The sequence below is a fragment of the Artibeus jamaicensis genome, unplaced genomic scaffold, assembly GCF_021234435.1.
Source record: "Artibeus jamaicensis isolate MK-2021 breed Jamaican fruit bat unplaced genomic scaffold, CSHL_Jam_final contig_908, whole genome shotgun sequence".
NCBI lineage: Eukaryota > Metazoa > Chordata > Mammalia > Chiroptera > Phyllostomidae > Artibeus > Artibeus jamaicensis.
The window spans coordinates 3126661-3146470 of NW_026522009.1; the positions used below are offsets into that span (position 1 = coordinate 3126661).

Consider the following 19810-nt stretch of genomic DNA (forward strand, 5'->3'; position numbering starts at 1 on the left):
GCCAGGTCCCCAGTAGAGGACACATGAGAGGCAACCACAGATTGATGTTTCTCTCCTTCTCTTTCTCCTTCCCTTTCCCTCTCTCTAAAAATAAATAAATAAAATATTAAAAAATAAATAAATAAATAAAACATATTTCCTGATTTAGGACTGTGTGTTGGGTTGGTATGATTTCTAGATGTTGGAGTCTCAGATAAGGGACTTATTACTGTGGAACATGAAGCACACCATATTAACGATCTTGATACTGAAGATTTTCTGCTTGAAATCTTATACAAAATGAGAAATAAAGCTTCATGCCACGAACTACAGGCAATGTGAGAATGGGACAGAAAAAAGAGGAGAGAGCAGAGGACCCATACCCTGGAAAGCTGATATTTGATATGTAAGCTAATCCATTAGCCCTGCAGCCAGATTCTTTCTTCACTGTGCAGAAGCGTCTCTTTATTTTCTTTTTTCTGCCTTTTGATCCTACCGCCCCCTGCACAGTTGGAACATCCCCAAAAGACTTTGGCAGAGGTCACTTCTCAAAAGCTTTTAAACTTTAGTTAGAATACACTTATTGATTTTTTTTAATGACCAAGGAATGAGGATTTTTGGAAAGAGCTCATTTGAGATCGAGGGTCTGGTTTGGCAGTCTAAACTCTTTTCTACCTTTGAGAACACATCATTAGACACCAGATTCTCATACGCAGTAAAACTTAGGATTCTGGCATGTTGGGTTTTCCTTGGGATTGATATCAGCTGACAACTGGGCCTCTTAGACATGGGAGATAAAATTTATTTTTTAGAACCGAGAGTCAGAAGCTACATGAATATATAAAAATTTCAGTAACTCCTTTGAAAAAGTCAATCAGGAGTCTGTGGAAACTATCTGGTAGTGTGTGTTGGCACAACTTAGTTTTAGGCTATTTCTCTACATTTAATAGCTTGAGATTAAATTGTTTTATTTGTCCAAATTAGTCATAAAAGGAAAGTACATTTTTGGGAACCAAAAACCTGATAGTTAAGGATAGGGTAATGTAGTTTTAAACTTTCATGTTTAAATTTGAACGTTAAATAAAATGTGTCAAGATTTCCTGCATTCATAATTCTGAGATAATTCTCATATGAGTCAGAAAGTGTACTCTCTTAAATTATTCTGGTTGATGCTGTCTTAGCACCCATGCTTCATATTGTGCCCCGGTGTTAAAGGAAGGGTGATACAGAACAGAGTTTAATAATATGTATACATTGAATGGTGGTTATTATGCATTGTATTTCAAAATTATGTACATATCATTTAAATAGCAAATACTTCCAATACATTCAAAGTGAATTAATTCTTATGCAGTCTTTCAAAAATACGTCTATTATAAAGAACACGGTAACTGCAGTTTTTCTTTTTGTATGTCCACAAAAAAAAAACATATGAGCTTTACTGTGCAAATTCAAAGAAGCAATAACAGTTATTTTCACTTGGTTGAGGTATAATTTGAAAATTCTATATAATTTATGAATTGCAGTTTTCTATTTTAACAGGAAATTTTGAGACTTTTTTCTTAACTATTTTGAAATACATTTGTTATTAAAAATTCAGTATATTGATAGTGTAATTTAAACAGATGATTATTGATCTGTATAATCCTCTTCTTAATGAAACTTCTTAAATTCTAAAATAGTATGTTATATTTTCATTACTTATAAAGCAAACTGTTTAAATTTGAACTGTTCTGTCCTAGAACATATAAATGTACTTTTAACAGGTATTATTTTATAATATAAATCATATGGTATATTTCAGTGTATTATACTAGAAAATGACTATTTAAAAGTATAGAGAGTAGTGCCCTGGCTGAAGTGGCTCAACAGATTGAGTGCTGGCATGTGAACCAAAGGGTCCCCCCAGTCTGTAGTTCAAATCCCAGTCTAGGGCACATGTCTGGGTTGCAGACCAGGTTCCCAGTAGGGCATGGGTGAGAGGCAACCAAACATTGATGTTTCTTTCTCTTTCTCCCTCTGTTCCCTCTTTAAAAATAAATAAAACATTATTTTTAAAAGTATAGAGAGTAGGTGCATTTTATTGGAAATGAAAGAGGCTAGATAATTCTTATTACTAATGTATTTGGAAGCCTTGATTAAGATGCAAATATATATTATTATGTATAATTATAATGATAAGAGCCATTTTGAAGGTGAAAATATTAAATTGAGTGTTTTTTTACATTGTTAACTTCAAAGCTATTTCTCAAACATAGGAAAAATTATATCAAAATAGTTTTATAATTGTGAGAATGAGAAACAGATAATTTGTTTCTATATTATTATTATTAATTATTATATTATTTTCCATGTGGACAACTATACACCTACTTTTGCCTCACCTTGTACATTGCTAATGAAATGATTCTCCTGGAAGCTAACTAAGTTTTCTTAGGGTTAGAGCAGTGAGCTGCTTAAACTATTTTGGCCCCAGCCATTAGACCACACGGAATCTCCACTTAGCAGTGAGTCCTTTTGTAGGTCTTGGTTCTGGCTTTCAGTAGTAACTCTGTTTGTATTTTACTACCTTTTTTCCCATCAGAGACAGCATCTCATTTTTCTCTGTATGACGGAATGCTAGAACTCCTTCTGAGGGCAAATGATTGGCAGCAGGTCACATTTTCTCCTTTGTTATGGCACAAGGCAATAGCTGCATAGATTCTTACATAGGAACAGGCCTTCGCATCTGTGAATGAGTCATAGTCCAGACTCAAAAAAGAGGTGCCGTGCGTGTGAGAGCTTTGGATGTATTGGGATACTTGGAAGAAAGTGATGGCCTTGCCTTTTAATATCTTTATCAAGACTGAGAGGGTACAGCAAAAGCAGACCCTTGGCAGAATGAAACACTTATGTACAATGTCTTAGTAAAATACCTGCTGGGATGAGAGTTTTAATATTATATGTGCCATGCGCTTCTGATTACCTGACTAATCAAAACATTACTATCTATGGGGATAGACACATCTCGGTAATTGAATTGTAAAATAAAGGAAATAAGTAAAAGGCCTAGTCTTTTGTTTTGATTTAAAAAAATAATTGCTCATTGCGCCCCATCTTCCGTATTCAGGCCGGCACACTGACTGTCACCACAATAGATCTCCTACTGTGCATGGATTATAACGTATTCTGATATTCATTTATACCAAATGTAAAAGTTCAGCCTTTTATAAGTAAAATGTTGAGTAATACATTGATTAAGGTTTGAGAATTAGTATCTGCAGTTTTTTTCTCCTAATAATAAACTACGAGTTTTTTATAGGTTTTATATTATTTATGTCTTTTAAAGATATGTTTATTATTCCAAATTTTTTTTCCTGTGGGAGTTATGAGTAATTTCTTCTAATTGTTATGTTAAAAATGAAGATACTAAGGGCTAGCAAAGGTAAGGATTTTCATAATATAAATGATTAGTGGAAGAATTTCAATATTAATATTGGTCTTCCGATCAACATTCTTTTTTGTTTACTTTAATATTTTTATTCTTTTGCTAATTCTGCATTAATTTGCTATTTTTTACTTGCTTAAGGCAATGGCTTTGTTTATTGCTTTGAGAACTTTTTTAAGTTTATGTTTTTAATTGTATTTTTTTCATGACCATTAAGTCCCCTTGTACCTGCCTCCCCCCTCAGTCACCACACTGTTGTCCGTGTCCATGAGTCCTTTTTCCTTTTTGCTCACTCTCTCCATCCCCCAACTTCCCCACTTCCTTTAGCTGTCATCCTTCTATCTATGAGTTTGTTTCTATTTTGCTTGTTAGTTCAGTTTGTTCATTAGATTCCAAATATGAGTCAAATCATATGGTACTTGTCTTCTCTGACTGATTTATTTTACTTAGCATAATGTTCTCCATGTCCATCCATAGTGTCCCAAAGGATAAAATTTTCTACTTTTTTATGCCTGAGTAGTATATGGGTATTTAAAACTAAAACAAAAAAATGCCCTTAGCACTGTGTTAGTCACACAGTATGTAAATTTTGGTATGTGGTACTTTAGTTTTGATTGTGTCAAAATATTTTCTAATTTCTGTTGTTACTTCTTCTTGAAGTGTGGGATATTTAGCAGTGTTTATTTACATTTTCATATATTTAGGGATTTCCAAGTTACTTTTTTATTTGGTCAACTCATTTTGTATGATTTCAATTCTTTTAAATGTATCAAGGTCCTCTATTGTATCTTAAAAAGTGTCTTGTTTTTTAAAAATATTTTATTTATTTATTTTTAGAGAGAAGGGAAGGAGAAAGAGTGGTAGAGAAACATCAGTGTGTGGTTGGCTCTTACGTGGCCCCCACTGGGGACCTGGCCAGCAACCCAGACATTTGCCCTGACTGGGAATCAAACCAGAGACCCTTTGCTTCACAGGCCCATGCTCAATCCACTGAGCTACACCAGCCAGGGCAAAAAAAAAAGTGTCTTGTTTTATGACCTAAAAGCCCAGCAGGGGATAAGGGGAAAGATGGGAGAATTCCCAGGAAGAAATTCCACAGGGTCCCCACTCATTACCAGGAGGAATAATGTTTCTGAAATAAACAGTGATTTTATTGCCTGACTGGTCAGTTTCTATACTCCTGAAACTGTAGGTTTGGGCAATTTTGTCTAGTTTGTAATTGATGTAAAAGTTATGCCTGAAGGCATTCTTTAAAATTTTTACAATGGGTTACTTTTTGTGGGTCCATAAAACATCACACATGGAAAATGTGGTACATTTAGGACTAAACTTTGCAGTCCCCAATTAAAATCCACCAGGGTTGGTTTCTTCAAAATAGTGAGGCTAATTTTCTGAGAAAATGAGACCTTAGTGTTGTATTATCGTGGTATTCAATGTCTAACTCAAGAATATAGACAAGTGCAGAGGGCATTCCTGGTCCAGAGGATTGCTTTAACAAACCACTGTGTCTGTTACAATCTGTTTGAGAGGCCAGCGAGCAGTGCAGACTGGTTGATGTGGAAATCCTTTTTTGGTGAAGTAGTGTCCAAAAAATGTTTTCATCAAGAAAGAATATTCATTCTATAGAGATAGGGTCTTGAAGACTAGACTCTGGATAGCAATAGGGTGCTTTTGTGAATTGCTGAGCACAAAACCATCATGAAGAAATGAGGTCTCAGGTTACCTTGTGAACTGTTACCAGAATAGACCTGAGACGAAATAGAATGATGCGATAAGAATACCACTGCAATATACCACTGCAGGGATGACATGTAGGGCCACACAAAGGGGACAATGCCTTGGAATCTTGTATTGGCGCTATCAGTTGATAACCATGGTAATCTTTATAAGTTGCAGCTTTCTAATCTGTAAAACAGAATATATTTCTTCTCTGCCTAACTCAGAAACCTATAAGGATTATGGTATTGAAAAGGAAATGAAAAACAAATCTGAACATTCTGCAGAAATAATATGGTAGCACATGATGATGGTTATCAATAAGGAATGACAGTAGTTGATATTTGAAGAGAGCTCATAGACGAAGTAGGTAGAGAGACTGAAAAAAAGATACTTGGAAAAATGATTTGAATGGTGTGGGTAAAGATATTTATTTAAAAGAATTTCAGTCCTTGCTGATCTTTTAAGAAATATCACTATCATTTTAGGCAGCAAACCATCTATTAACTGACACCAGAATGATCTTTTAAAAATGTATTTGTACATGATACTTCATTGTTTCATGAAACTTTACTGAATAGTTTAGTAGGAAATATCACATAGTTTTGTAATTAATGTCATAGAAAGACAATAAGTACCTTTTATTTTAATTCTGGACTAATTTTTACTGGGTTTGGGGATCTCCTTTAAATACTAGAATGTGAAGTTTCATTTTAACACGGTTTGGTGTTAAGAAATTCTGATGATAATTTTTTGAAAAATTCTATTCAGGGAGCTCATTTTTTTACCTTATAAATACTCTCTTATCAAAGCGTTATCAGTGCGGTGCTCTTTAAGAAGCTTGAGAGTATAGACTCTGAATTCGGGATCCTTGTGTTTAAGTTCTCGCTGTTCTCTGTCACAAGACTTGTTTGTTACAAAGATTTTCTTTGTAACAGTCTCAGAGTTCTGGGCAAAAGTTAAACAAGAATATAAACAAAGTGTTTAAATCCTTAAAACAAATTTAAGATAACTGAGACTATAAAGAGTTAAAAACAGAACTGTTTTAAAATGTAAAATAATATTTAAAATGAATATAAAATCACTCTGTCTCTTTTATTATCTATATACCTACCTACCTACCTACCTAGCTACTTTCTCTCACATATTGTTCTTATTTCCCATTGAGAAAGTAAATGTGAACTCTCTGAGTGTTACTTTTGTCTGTTCAGGTCACTTCTGAATCCACAGCACTTTCAAATAGTACCTGGGTGCTGATCTTGTAGTTGACAAATGAATGAATGAATGAATGAAGTTCCTCTATTTTGTAAACTTGCTATCTCTGGTATTAGGAAAAACTTACCTTGAAAAATCATTTATTAGTATTCATTTTTTAAAGTGTTTAATTTTGACATTTTATCTAAAGCTTGGATTAATTTAAATTTAATTTTTCATTAAAGTAGTTCAGTATTGATAACCAAAGTATTTTCATATAATTCAAAAGACCTAGAAGGAATTGCAATGCTAATTGCTAGGGAATTGCTTTTTATGTCATTTTGAACAGTAATGAAAATATGTTTGTATGGATTAACTTTTATTTAAAACACATGAAATTTTTCTATTCTCCATTAGTGCTTTTCTTTGTAGTCACATTGCTCAAAAAATAATTCTAATAGCTCCTTTTTGCAATCCCTTTTAGACTGTTCAGTAATTAGAAATTTACCTTATTCATACTGATAGTGTAATTTGATATGATATCTTCTTTTGCCTATTTGGCTTTCTAATTCTCTTCCTACTTGTCTCCCCTCCACCCTTTTCTTTTCCTGTGTTTTACCTCTGGCCTGGCTTGCTTCCTCTCAGGGGCTAACTGATTTGTGTAAGCTAGTTCTTTCCATTGAGTTGTCTACTAACTCTAACATGCCTTAAGTGGATGAGAGAGAGTGAGTGAATGAATCACTGAGATGTTGAATACTCAAGCTGTAAATTGAAGATTGTTCTGTAGAAACAGAAAAGACAAAAGGACTTCAAAAGATAGCTATATAAACAAATTCAAAGGCACATATAATGGTTGATTTTTATCTTGATTTTGATTTACACCAGGCCAATACAGACAGTTTTCAATAACTAATGTTTTTAAGCAAAAAACAAAGTAAATATTTTGTGTACCCAGTCAGCATTTTTCAGGCCATTTTGAGTGCTTTAAGGAGGGGTGGTTCAAACTGAAAAAGTAGTCTGAGGCCCTGTTCTCAAGCAGTTCATGTCTCAGTGTAGGGTTTGGCAAAACGGGAAGATGTGCAAAGAGGCGTGGGAGTATCAGGGAAGGACTGCCTGGTTCTGTCTTTGGTGCAGTGTCACTAGTATACCAGGGAAACTTTGTGGAAATGGTAATGTGGGGGTTTCAGGATGTATTTTCCAAAGAGAGAGAAAAGGTCTAAAAGTGCAGATATTTGTAGAGAGTCTGTACTGTTATTAACTATGATCGTTCAGTCCTGAAGAGATAGGCTTGGTCTTCCACAAGCAGAGAAAAATGCCCTCAGTTAATGGCCAGTATTTATTGAATATGCTTGATTTGTTGAAAAAAGCATTGTGCAGGAAAACCCAAGAAGGTGACTAAATAATTGCTTTTCATTGCTTTTTGAAGTAGCAAGAGTGCCATTCAAATATGGACTTAGATTGTGCACAAACTCACAAATTGGCCGAGCATGGATGGACACTCACTAGAAAAATTTTAGTGAGCTTCCTTTAATATTTTTAAATACTCGAACAAAATGCAGTGCTTTTATTAGTGAATATTTTCCTTTAATTGGTGAGTGTGTATGTGTGATGGTAATCAGTAGTAATTCTGTAAGGGAGAACTCAAATTTAATTTTATACTAACCAGTATCTTACCATATTCTTATCCAAATGAGGATGAGACTTTTAAATAGCTAATTAATTGTCATGGTTTTGGCACATATACATGCCAAATAGCATAATAGCATAATACTACTAATAGCATGGGATAATACAAAGTATCATAATTAATGCAGCCGATGCTTATGTGAAAGCACTTAAGGTTCACTAGAAAGTTCAAAAATTGATGTGGCCAATTATAGACTCACTAGAAGACTGAAATTCCAAAGGAAATACTTTGAAGGACATATCCTTTTTTCTGTAAAATATATGACATTTTGATCATTATTTTAAGAATAAAATATATAAAAAATATTGTGACAATTTAAAGAACATGAAGACAACCTCCTCTGTAAATCTACCGTTTAAATAAACTGTATTTTTATTTCTTCCTAATATTATTAAAATTGATTATGTTATATTATTATATTACAGTCTCAGTGTATGTATACATTAGTACATAGCATGTATCTAAGTGTGTGTTTGTGTGTATGTATACTTAGGGAGCAAAATGCACTAAGGAATTTCCCAGTTTTTCTTTTGTTTTGTTTTGGTTTTCCCCATAGCAGTTCTATGTAAGGTAAAAGTGATTTGATGTATCCTAGGATCTTAGCTTGAAGTGCCAGTTTCAAGAAAGCGACAAATTCATTGGAAATCTTGACGTATATTTAAGAAAATCACGTGCTTGTTTAATTAGGAAGATATTTAAATTCTTACCAAATTAATTACCTTTTCTCAGTGAACATTATAATAAATTAGATCATGGGAGAAAATGTGGCATATGTAAATTGTGTTTTGTTTTCATGCCACGGTTTTTCTGTTTTCCTTAAGCACTGTGGGGAAAAAAATACACTGGCAAACAATAAGAAATAATAAAACCAGCTCAAATAGTTCTACAACTATAACCATGAAATCTTTTCTCACCATTAATTACATGTCTTTTTTTTCTACAGAAATGTTCAAATGTTCTGTAAATTGGAGGAAGAAAACATGGATATTTAGCTACTGAAAACCACATTAAGGTAATAGTAGATTATTGTTGCTAATGCATTTGTTAGTAATTTCCAAGTATATTTAAAATGTTTATATTCAAATTAGTATATTCTTTATGAGTATCACATTGAAAATTAATTATATTGTTTAATGTGTTACTAAAGTTGAATTTTATATGTTTTTTGGAAAGTCAATTGACACTTCTTGTGAACAAATTTGTAAATAATATAATTCAAAATATTTGCTGTCATGAGGAACTATACTCCAGTTATAGTAAACATAAATGAGCCACTAAAAATAAAAAAAATTACTGGCTCTCCACCTCTTTGGAAAGACTAATAACCATATTACCTTCTTAAATGTTTAATATTGAATAACTATTCAAAGTGTTTTTTAATCTGTGCATGTATACCAACACAATCAATTAAAGTGATTTTTGTTTAATCTGTCTTCTTTTTCTTAATTATATATCCAACAGTGAATGTGAATGTTAGAAAATAAAGTGTATTCATTTTATAGCAACACGCTGTTTAATATACAGTTAATTATTTTTAGAGTAATGTTTTTATCACAAATATATTTATAGAGTATGACATAAAAATCTCCAAAGAACATAAGCTTAGGCCAGCACACATAAGCGTATCTTCTTTAGCAAATCATTTGAAGATAAAAGTCAACAGTAAAGGTGGAATTTCTTTTCTTTTTGAAGTTGCTAAAATTAATTTCTGTAGAGTGACATTATAAAGTGTATAATGTGAATTGTAAATATACAGCTAAAGTTAGAAATATTGACTTTATTACTTTTTATAGTAAAATAATTCAAATTCCTTTTAAGTTACTGATATCATTGATATGAATTATAAATTACTATCAATCCATTTGCAAAAGTTTTCTATTTTTCCTTTTACTCGAAGGTATTGAGTGATATAGACTATAAAAATATTGCACTCACCTTTGTAGGCACTAAGTTTTCCAATTGTTATTCCTTCTTTTGATATTTTTACCTTAATTTCTTTGTCACCGCTTTCCTTTATACATTCATTCACAATGCAAACAGTATTATTCTATCTTCCAGAGTAGATATGGTTGAATCTACTTTATTTGTATTTATTAGCTTATTTATACATTAACATACATTTTTAGACATTCTGTTACTGATTGCACGGAAAATAGGTTTTTGGTACTTAATTAAATAAGTAAATCAAATAAAGAAAAACAGGCTGATTTAATCATTTAGAGAAATGAAGGCAAGTGAGACTTAGATCTGATCTGCTTGCTCTGAAGAAAATAAATGTGGGTGGGAAATTGATCCTCTATGGAAATTGTTATGTACATTTTAAAACAGTCAATGACAAATTGTAGAGGAACAAAAAGGTTGTATAAGGTAACCTTAGGGAGAGGCTGTTGAAACTTTCATGGAAGCTGTGAGATTCACATGGGGGGTTGTAGGCTGGGAAGGTGAAGTCATGCATTCCTGACCAATAGGATGGCTTGTGAAGAGGCTCATAAAGGAGCAAGGGATGGCCAATGAAGGATTGGTATTTCCAGTGTGTCTAAAGGATTAGCCACATGTGATTGGACAATGTTAAGAAATGAGTCTGGAAAAGTAGGTTTGGAATAGTCCATGAAATATCAGATTTGCCATACTCAAGCTTAATTTTCCAGCCTAATCTCCAGAGTGCTTCTTCTGACATTTATTTTCATTAGGAAAATAAGAAAAAATTAAGGCCTCATAACATTTAATATAATGACTGGTATAAGCTCCCAGATATGAAGTTCCTGGAGGAATCAGGGATTTTTTTAAAAAATATTTTATTTATTTATCTTTAGAGGGGGAAGGGAAAGAGAGAAGGAGAGAAACATCAATGTATGGTTGCCTGTTGTGGGTCCCCTACTGGGAACCGGCCTGCAACCCAGGCATGTGCCCTGACTGGGAATCGAACCGCGATCCTCTGGTTCGCAGGCCCGCGCTCAATCCACTGAGCTACACCAGCCAGGGCTCATAGGGATTTTTATAGTATTGAATGATTGGCACCGTTTGTATTTTAATTGAGATAAAATTAATATACCATAAATTTACCTTTTTAAGGTGTACAATTTAAGAGGGTTGTTTTTATACTTTCATAGAGTTGTACAACTATCACCACTGTCTAATCCAAAACATTTTTGTCATCTTTAAAAGAAACCTTGTGCCCCTGAGCAGTTATTTCCCTTCTCTCTTTCCTCCTCTGGCAACTAAAATATTCTCCGCCCCCCCCCCCCTTCACCGTGGATTTAGCAGTTAAATGGACTCACACAATATGTAGCCCTTTGTATCTGTTCTTTCTCTCTACATGATGTTTTCAAGTTTCACCCTTGTTATATAATTCAATACTTAATTTCTTTGTATTGATATATCACATTCTGTTTTTGGTTATTTACACATTTCAGCTTTTAGGAATAATGCTGCTATAAATATGTGTACACAAGTTTTATCTAGTTACAGGTATTCATTTCTTTTTGACACATACTTGGCTGAGTCATATGTGATTGTGTTTTACCATTTGAGGAAAGTCAAAATTATTTTTACAAAGTGGCTGCATCGTTTTGCATTCCCAACAGAAATACGTGAGTGTTCTAGTTTCGCCATGTCCTTCCCAGAGTTATTACTGTCTGTCATTTTGATTATAGCCTCCAAATGCATGCTGAGTGATATCTCATTGGATTTTTATGACCATGTCTATTTTTGAGAATATTTTAGTGTGTTGATATTGCATGTGTTTGGATAAGTGCATTAATGGAATTATTGTCAACTTTTAATAACACTAGTCCTCCTTTAGACAATCGCTTTTATGAAGTATTAAATAAAAATTACCAAATGAAGATTATTTGATGAATAATACTCAAGTCAATAATTTAAGAAAATTACAAAATTGACCTTTTTTTTCATTCATCTTATAGGGTTTTTTTTCATATTCATTATCTGATATAAACATGGATAATCTCAGGTTTATTATCAAAGAAGTAAAATGTTAAAATTATCAAGAATACTATGAAATAGGGCTTTGTCTCTTGTATCATAAGCAATTAAACTTATCCTGAGAACCCATTTTGTCTTGAGTTGTTAGTTAATGATAGAATACTCCAGCAAGAATAGCACCATTCTTAATAACTTAACATCTGAAGTGCAAATGCAAACCCGACTAGCATTTTCAGCAACATTTAAAGTCATGTTCATTTGAGTCATCAACAAAATTCCACTGAACTTTATGACAAATGTTTAGCAGAATTATTTGAGATTTCTTGCAGGGAAGGAATAAGATCATAAAGGCAAAACCCTAGTTCTTCCTGTTATGATAAATATGGATGAAATCATGCAAGGACAATTATATGGCAACAAATAAAAATTTATTACTTTGTCAGTAAATACTGTTGGAGGGTGACATGAAGAACATTTGCTTTTTTCAGAAAAAAAAATAAGTCTTAGGACAAATTTTGTACCAGGAGACATTCACTTTACGTTTGGACAAAATATATACATTTCCAGCATGTGGCAATGTATGATATTTGCTAGGTTATTTTAAAATCATTTATTGATGTATAATTTATGTCTAGTAAACTCTTTAATGCAAAATTGTGTTTTCATCAGCACATTGGTTTGTGTAAGTTAACACCAAAATCCAGATAAAAAACATACCCATCCCTCCCTGAGGTTCTGTCACGAGCCTTTGTAGGCTCCTTGCCACCACCATTACCCTTAGGAAACTCAAATTCTATTTTAATGATAAGATATGAAAGAAAATCTGAGAGGAAGCAGAGTAAAGGGGTCAAGTTTTGAAGACAGGTTCAGTATATAACCTTGGAGGTGTCACTTATTCTCTGTGCTTCAACTTCCACATTTGTCATAGGGGTTGGCAGAGTCACGTACCATACAGCATTTGATCTCACCTTTAACAGGAAGCTAAACAACAAAACAGACAAGCAAGCAAAATAAAAACAAATAGAAAAACACTGAAATAGAGAACAGGGGGACAATGACCAGAGGGGAAAGGGGAGGGAATTTAAGGGGAAAAATGGGAGGGATTTAGAGTAACAAGTATAAAGGACACATGGACAACAACTAAGGGGGGTGGAAATGGGAGGGAGGTGGGGTGCATGGGGGAGCAGTGGGCTGGGATGGGAGTAATAGACAGAAAACTGTACTTGAAAAATACCTAAATAAAATTAAAAAAAATTAAGTTTTAGCTTTGTCAGCCCCCTCAAAAAACCTCCCTTAGAGAAGTGTTCTCTTTTCCACCTCCTCTCCACTCCAGCTGCTCTGGCTACGTTGCCATTTACTAAACACAAACAAACAAACAAACAAAGAAATAGAGTTTGGCATTTCTAACACTATATATTTCTATAATAATTTCTTGAACCTCAAAGGAAAGATGTACTGGAAAATTATTTTCCACTGTAAATGATGGCCTCTTTAAATATATTTAACCACAGTGTCCAAGAAATTTTCAAAATTACAAAGCCTATTTAGAAAGAATCATTACCCTAAAAAATGTTTTGGTTAATAGTTTATTCTCCCATATCCTTAGGCACTAATCCTTGGGGTATTGGTTGAATTTTCCTTTCAGACATATTGCACATACATCTTTACATTCTGTCCGACTACTTCTGAGCACCTTTTGGCTACTACCTTGGTCCATAGCACAGTCCCACTTACTACCTTGGTCCATAGCACAGTCACACTTACTACCTTGTCCATGGCACAGTCCCACTACCTTGGTCCATGGCACAGTCCCATCTTGCTTGGGGAATTACAACACCCTTCCTCTGCCCCTGGCTGCACTGTTCTCATTGTACCTCCCTTAGAGAAGTGTTCACTTTTCCACCTCCTCTCCACTCCAGCTGCCCTGGCTACGTTGCCATTTACTAAACACACGAAGCCATTCTACCTTAGCCCACTGTTCCCTCTACCAATCACATTCTCCCTAGTTATACCTATGGATTGTTCCCCAGGCTTCAAATATTCTCTTTTCAAGGCAGCCTTCCCTGAACATCCTATTTAAAATTGAAACTTCTTGGGGACACCCTCTGTCCAGTCTTCCTGCTTTACTATTCTCCAGAACACATATTACCACATTCCACAGAATTCTGTATATTGTCTCATCCCATTAATGAATATATTCTAAATATTTCCCCTTGTAGTATTTTTGAATTTTAGTTTTTGTGTTTTTATTGCTATTGCTCATGGATTTGGATAGTATATAGAAATGGAACTAGAGATACGGGGATTACGGTTTGTGACTAGAGGCAGAAGGATTCTCTGGGAAATACTGGGAATAACCCAGATGAGGTATAATAAAGATCTGCTTTAAGGCCACAGCATTGGGGATCGGGAGGTAGTAACACATTTGAGACTCTTCAGAAAGTGAAACGGAGAGGTCTTCATGTCTGATTGCATTTGAACAGTGAGAGCTGAAGTCTCAGTGGAGTGAGTCTAAGGTTTGAAACTGGCACCCCAATGGCTGTGGCACCATTTACTGACCTTAAGGGATCAGGGTTGTGTATGTGCTTTTTTTTGTTTGTTTGTTTTGTTTTACAAAATAATGTTCTTTACAGAAGTGCTTGTTTTTTTTTAAGAAATAATATCTAGAGCTTGATGTTAATTTTTATATAGGTTAGAGTTATCTCTATAAGTATAACGCTTTAAACTGAAGGCGTCTCACATTTTTATTCAATGTTTATAGATATTTTTTAAAAATTTGGTTTCCTAGGAAATTGCATTTTCTAATTAAGTTAGAAAATACAGTTAGGAAGTGCGGGACGTAAAAACTGGCCATGAGCAGAGGAAAAGCACATTAATTATTCAGACAGTTATCCCTGCTTATTCCATTCTTGGAGATATAGTGGCTGTCAGAATCTGTCAGCTGTAGAGTTAGTGCCCTTCAGAATTTACATACATAAATGGTGACCTTTTGGAAAATTTGCATTAAGATAAGTCTGGCATTCGAATGATAGCTGCCAGTCAGTTGAGGAAATCAAATGTTGTCAGCCACTGCCTAAACCATGGAATTGGCTTTGAAGCAGTGAACAGCAAATGGAGTGTGTACAAAACAATACCTTTTTCACCAAAACAAAAATAAAACCTATGTGTAATAGCTTTACAACAGCTAAAGAAGTATAACCAATTGCTGAATATCCCTAGATGAGTATTTTTGGTGTATATAGCTTTTCTCACTAAACATCCCTGTTAGAATATTTGTTTTAAAGTGACTAAATTTATAAGCTAACCATATAACCATATGTACTTAATTTATAGTTTATAGTATAAAGTTAATGTATACTCATTATAGAAAATTTAGAAAATATTGCAAAGAGGGAATATTGATGTTATCCATAATCTCATGCCCAGAGAAAACCATGACTAATAGTTTATTGTAAATTCTTAGTTATCTTTTAAGTAAATAAATAAACATACTTATTGCCTCTTAACATGCAGAAGTACCCTTTTTACTAGCAACATGCTACATTTTACTCATCATAAATACTACTGTGATAGGCATAGGTTTACATAAATCTTTTGGTGCATAATATTTCCTGGAATAGCTATAATATAGCAGAGGAATTAGTGGGTCCAAGTATATGACTTTTTAAAGTCTTTGATACATATAAAATTTCAAGTTTCATTTCTACAAGCTGTCACTTTACTTGTATCCTTACCTTCTATTTTTAAATCATTTTTAAAAACTATATTTTAAATGTCTGGTAAAAGCTTGTTATTTGGTAAGTACTTTATTAAAACTAAGGCAGAAAAATAATGTTCAATTTAAAAAGTTAATTTTCTTTGATTATTATTACAAATTTCAATTTCCTTGTATAGTGGCCTGTTCCTTATCACTCACCTTAGCCATCAACCTAAAACTAAAATGTTCATGTTTCATTCAGAACAGTGATAACCTAAAATGAAATTAAAAATAATACAAACAATTTTAAAACTTTGAACATTCAAAATAATTATACATAAAAATGTGTGTCAGATGGACTTTCAGAGCAAAGAAAGTCCATTACTCATCTCCTGTCTTTCTTTTTCACACTGTATCTCTGGGTGTTCAAACACCTGTGTATCTTCCTGCTTTTGCAAAGAGGGCAGTGACAGCTGTAATTTGGGGGTGCCACCAGAGCTCCTTCAGGTTGTTGCATCTTGAAAATACCCGAACATGCTATTTAACTCAGTACTGGAAAGATAAAACAAAAAAGGCTCATTGAGCATAAACATGGTATATGGAGAGACAGCTTTTTTACTGCTAAAGTAGTTAAAATTGAGTTTGGGTGTTATGTAGGAAGTCCAGCCTCTAAGGTCAATTGTGATGGTCACTTTCCATTATTTATTAGTTTTAAGGGCAAACCCTGAACTAGTGGTGGCCCAGATGGAAACCTGTGTCCTCATCCTTGTGCTTAACCAGATCTCCTTTATCTTAAACTGTCCTCTGTTGTCTTTAACCTATGGCATTGAAAAAATTTTATTACGATTCAGAAAAGGCTGTTCATTTCTGTCTGAATCAGGATGCTATATTGAATAGAGTGAGAGCTGCTCTAAGTTATAAATATTTATAGTTGGGGATTTTGTACCACAGCTAAAGGGTAAAAGCAGTTTATTATTGGCAATTTTTTTTGTAGGGCAGGGATTTGTTCATGATATTTTAAACTGAGTGTCTATATTTAACATTTTTTATTGAGCACACTTTGAAAAATTACCCATTGTAAATGTTTGAGGAATTTTCACATAACTGTGACTCTGTTCTATCTGCATATATGTCTATCTATCTGTACTTGTAGTTGTTTGTTTATTTATTTGTTTGTGTTGTTTTCTATGTATAGGTCTGAGATGTGAGACTTGATAGAATTGTGTTTTCCTCACAAGTAGGGTGCAAAGTATTTTCATCACCTAAACATCCCCCCACGCTGCCCCTTTGTAGTCGTTCCCTGCCTCTGTCCCTAACCCTGGGGACCCTTCATCTGTTCTTCATGCCTGTATTTCCAGCTTTTTCAGAATGTCCTTTAAATGAATCATACGGGAGGTGACCTTTTGAGATTAACTTCTTTTACCCATTGTAATACCTTCGAGATTCATCCTTGTTTTGGAGTAATCAATAATTTATTTGTTCTTTTATGTTAGGCAGTATTCCATTTTGTTGATATATACCAGTTCATTTATCCATTCACCTGTTGAAGAACATTTGGATTTTTTCTCATTTTTGGTGATAATAAAATTCCTATAAACACACATGTGCTGTGTGTGCATGTGTGTATACATAACTTTTTATTACTCAATGGTAAATAACCAAGAGTTGAATTGGGTCATATGCAAATGTATACATTAATTTTTTAAATCATTTCTATGTTTTGTCTCTCTTACTGGATTGGATTCTGAGCCTGTTTCATTTTATTTCTATTTTAAGTGCCATTGTTATTATATAAACTGGAATTGTGCTGAGTTAAATTATGAATTTTTTTAACACTAACTTGACTATGGAAAGACCTGCTTTTATTAGTCTCTGAACAGAGGTAGGAAAAATTACATCATCCAAGTACAAAAAGCAGCTTTTATGATTTTTTCCCTTTCTTGATATTCACTTTATTTTTCTTAGAGGAGTGTGTCTTGAATCCTTTAGTGAATGATCCCAAAATAACCAACCATAGTAACCACAGCTTAACTGTTTCTGCAGTGGATGTAATTTAGCTGTTTTTTTTTTTTGTTCAAACTAAAGCTCATTTATTTTTTACACACAACATGCCCTCATTCAGAACATATTTTACAATATGTTCTAACAAACATGGTCACTAGCATTTAAGACACAGCAGACTGAATTCACCTAATTATTCAAAAAATCAAAATACTGAAAATTAAATATTAATCTTACATAGTATATAAAATAGGTACCAAATAACCATTAAAAGTCATAAAAATTTAGAAAATATAGCCAGCTGGATCTATTTATAACAGAGAAACATTTTCTTATTTATCTAAGAGGCTCTGAGCAATACACATTTTGCAAATGTGGTTTTTATTAGGAAGAATGCTGGATCAAGTTACCTGTACTCTAATCCTGGTCTTGCCATTAACCTGCCCTGAGGCCCAGGGTCCATCATACTGGGGTAATCTCTCTGGATGGCAGAATTCTCATTTGTCCAATTAATGAGGACTGCACTAGATTGTCTGTAAAGGGCATTCTTGCTTTTAAAAAATAGGATGCTGCAATTCTGTGACGATCTTGGGTCATATATATATTACATTTTTAGAAACTTTAAGTTGAAAACTAGTTTTTGTGCTTAGAAAAGTTCCACAAAGTAGTTCAGAAAGTGTGTGTGTAACAGAATCATTGATTTCTCTACTGTTCTTCAAATATTTAATAATTTTATATTAAGTAAATACAAGGTAAATGGAAAATCATATCCCCTTCTGTTAATATTATAGCATTTTATTGAGAATTGTATTTTAAAAGTTTTAGAATTTAATGTCAAAATTTATTTAGTTAATACCTCCTGTTTACTATGAAACAGGTTTCAGAATACACTAACCATTTTTTGGAGTAAATATGCATCTTTTCTAAACAATTTCAAGCTAATATACTCACAAGAAGAGGATATAGATGAAAAATATCTCCTTTGGTTACATTTGTTTACTGTAGAATAACTTCCACTTCATTAAGTAACATATTTCAAAGACTAAGGAATGTCATCATAAATCTTGATGAGGAAGAATTAGGACAGTTTTAATTTATTTAAAATTTATTTTATATTAGTATCTAGTGTGCATAAGACCTCTACTATGTTCTGAGGTAATGATAATGCTCTTTTTTTTATTGTTGTTCAAATACAGTTATCTCCATTTTTATTCTGACCTAGAGAAAATGAAGCCTAGTTGGGAGCCCAGAAACATGTATAAGTAGATATACTACACTATGTTGCACACAATAATAGAAATACGAGAAGAGGGAGTAATTAATGCAGATTAAAAGGCCTTGGGAAAGCTTTGAGGAAGTGGTATCATATGAGAAGAACTTTACTATTAGAGAAGAAAGAGTGGACATTTCAAGAGAATGGATTTGGCAAAGTCAGAGTGTTCATTAGAAAATAATAGTCTGTTCTGGGGAATATATTTTTACATATTACAAAATGTTTTATATATTATAACACAGAGACATTAATGTGTTTCTGTGTTTAAAGAACAACATCTCTTGCATGTGTGAGAGATGCATTGCATTGAAGATGGGTAAAACAGGTACAGAACATGAACCGGAGGGCTGGGACTAACAGCACCAGTGCTCTGTGAGCTGTTCAGACCGTTCCTGCTCTCAGCACTGCACTTTTACATAAACCTTTGAAATATATACTTTTAGAACTTATTTTTCCTGGGAGGACTACATTTTCTTCTTTAAACTATCATAAATGTTTTACTTAAATAAAGGTTTCTTTTATATCTTTCCAATCCATCTAATATTTAGTGTATGCAGTTTTCTCTTAGCTCCTAAAATATGTTAGTGGAAAAAAATTTGATTGCTTGGGAAAGAAAAAGAAATAAAGAAAGTGGATCTCTTGGTTTGGTTTAGTGCTGCCTTCAGTGTTCTGAGAATGATAATACAATTAACTAAAATGTTTATCCACAAAATTTAATTCTTGGGGAGTATCTTCTCAAATTGGTTCTTAAGTGTGATGGAAAAAAGTAATTATGTCCTGATGTTGTTGCCAAAAATTGTGAATGACTAGATTTTTGTAAAACTTTGTGGTAATGTATGTATAAACATTTAATCTCTCTGTTATAAATTTCAATAAAGAAATTCAAATTAGTAC

General features: G+C 33.3%; 1 protein-coding gene across 14 annotated transcripts in view; it reads left to right on the plus strand.

Moving 5' to 3' along the window:
- The window catches only part of ADGRL3 (adhesion G protein-coupled receptor L3), a 770297-nt gene that overhangs the window by 168054 nt on the left and 582433 nt on the right, over positions 1-19810 (plus strand). For all 14 annotated transcript variants that reach the window (XM_053655018.1, XM_053655016.1, XM_053655023.1 and 11 more), the window contains one exon: positions 8947-9015. The gene's annotated coding sequence lies outside the window, so the exon portion shown is untranslated. The remainder of the gene's footprint in view (positions 1-8946; positions 9016-19810) is intronic.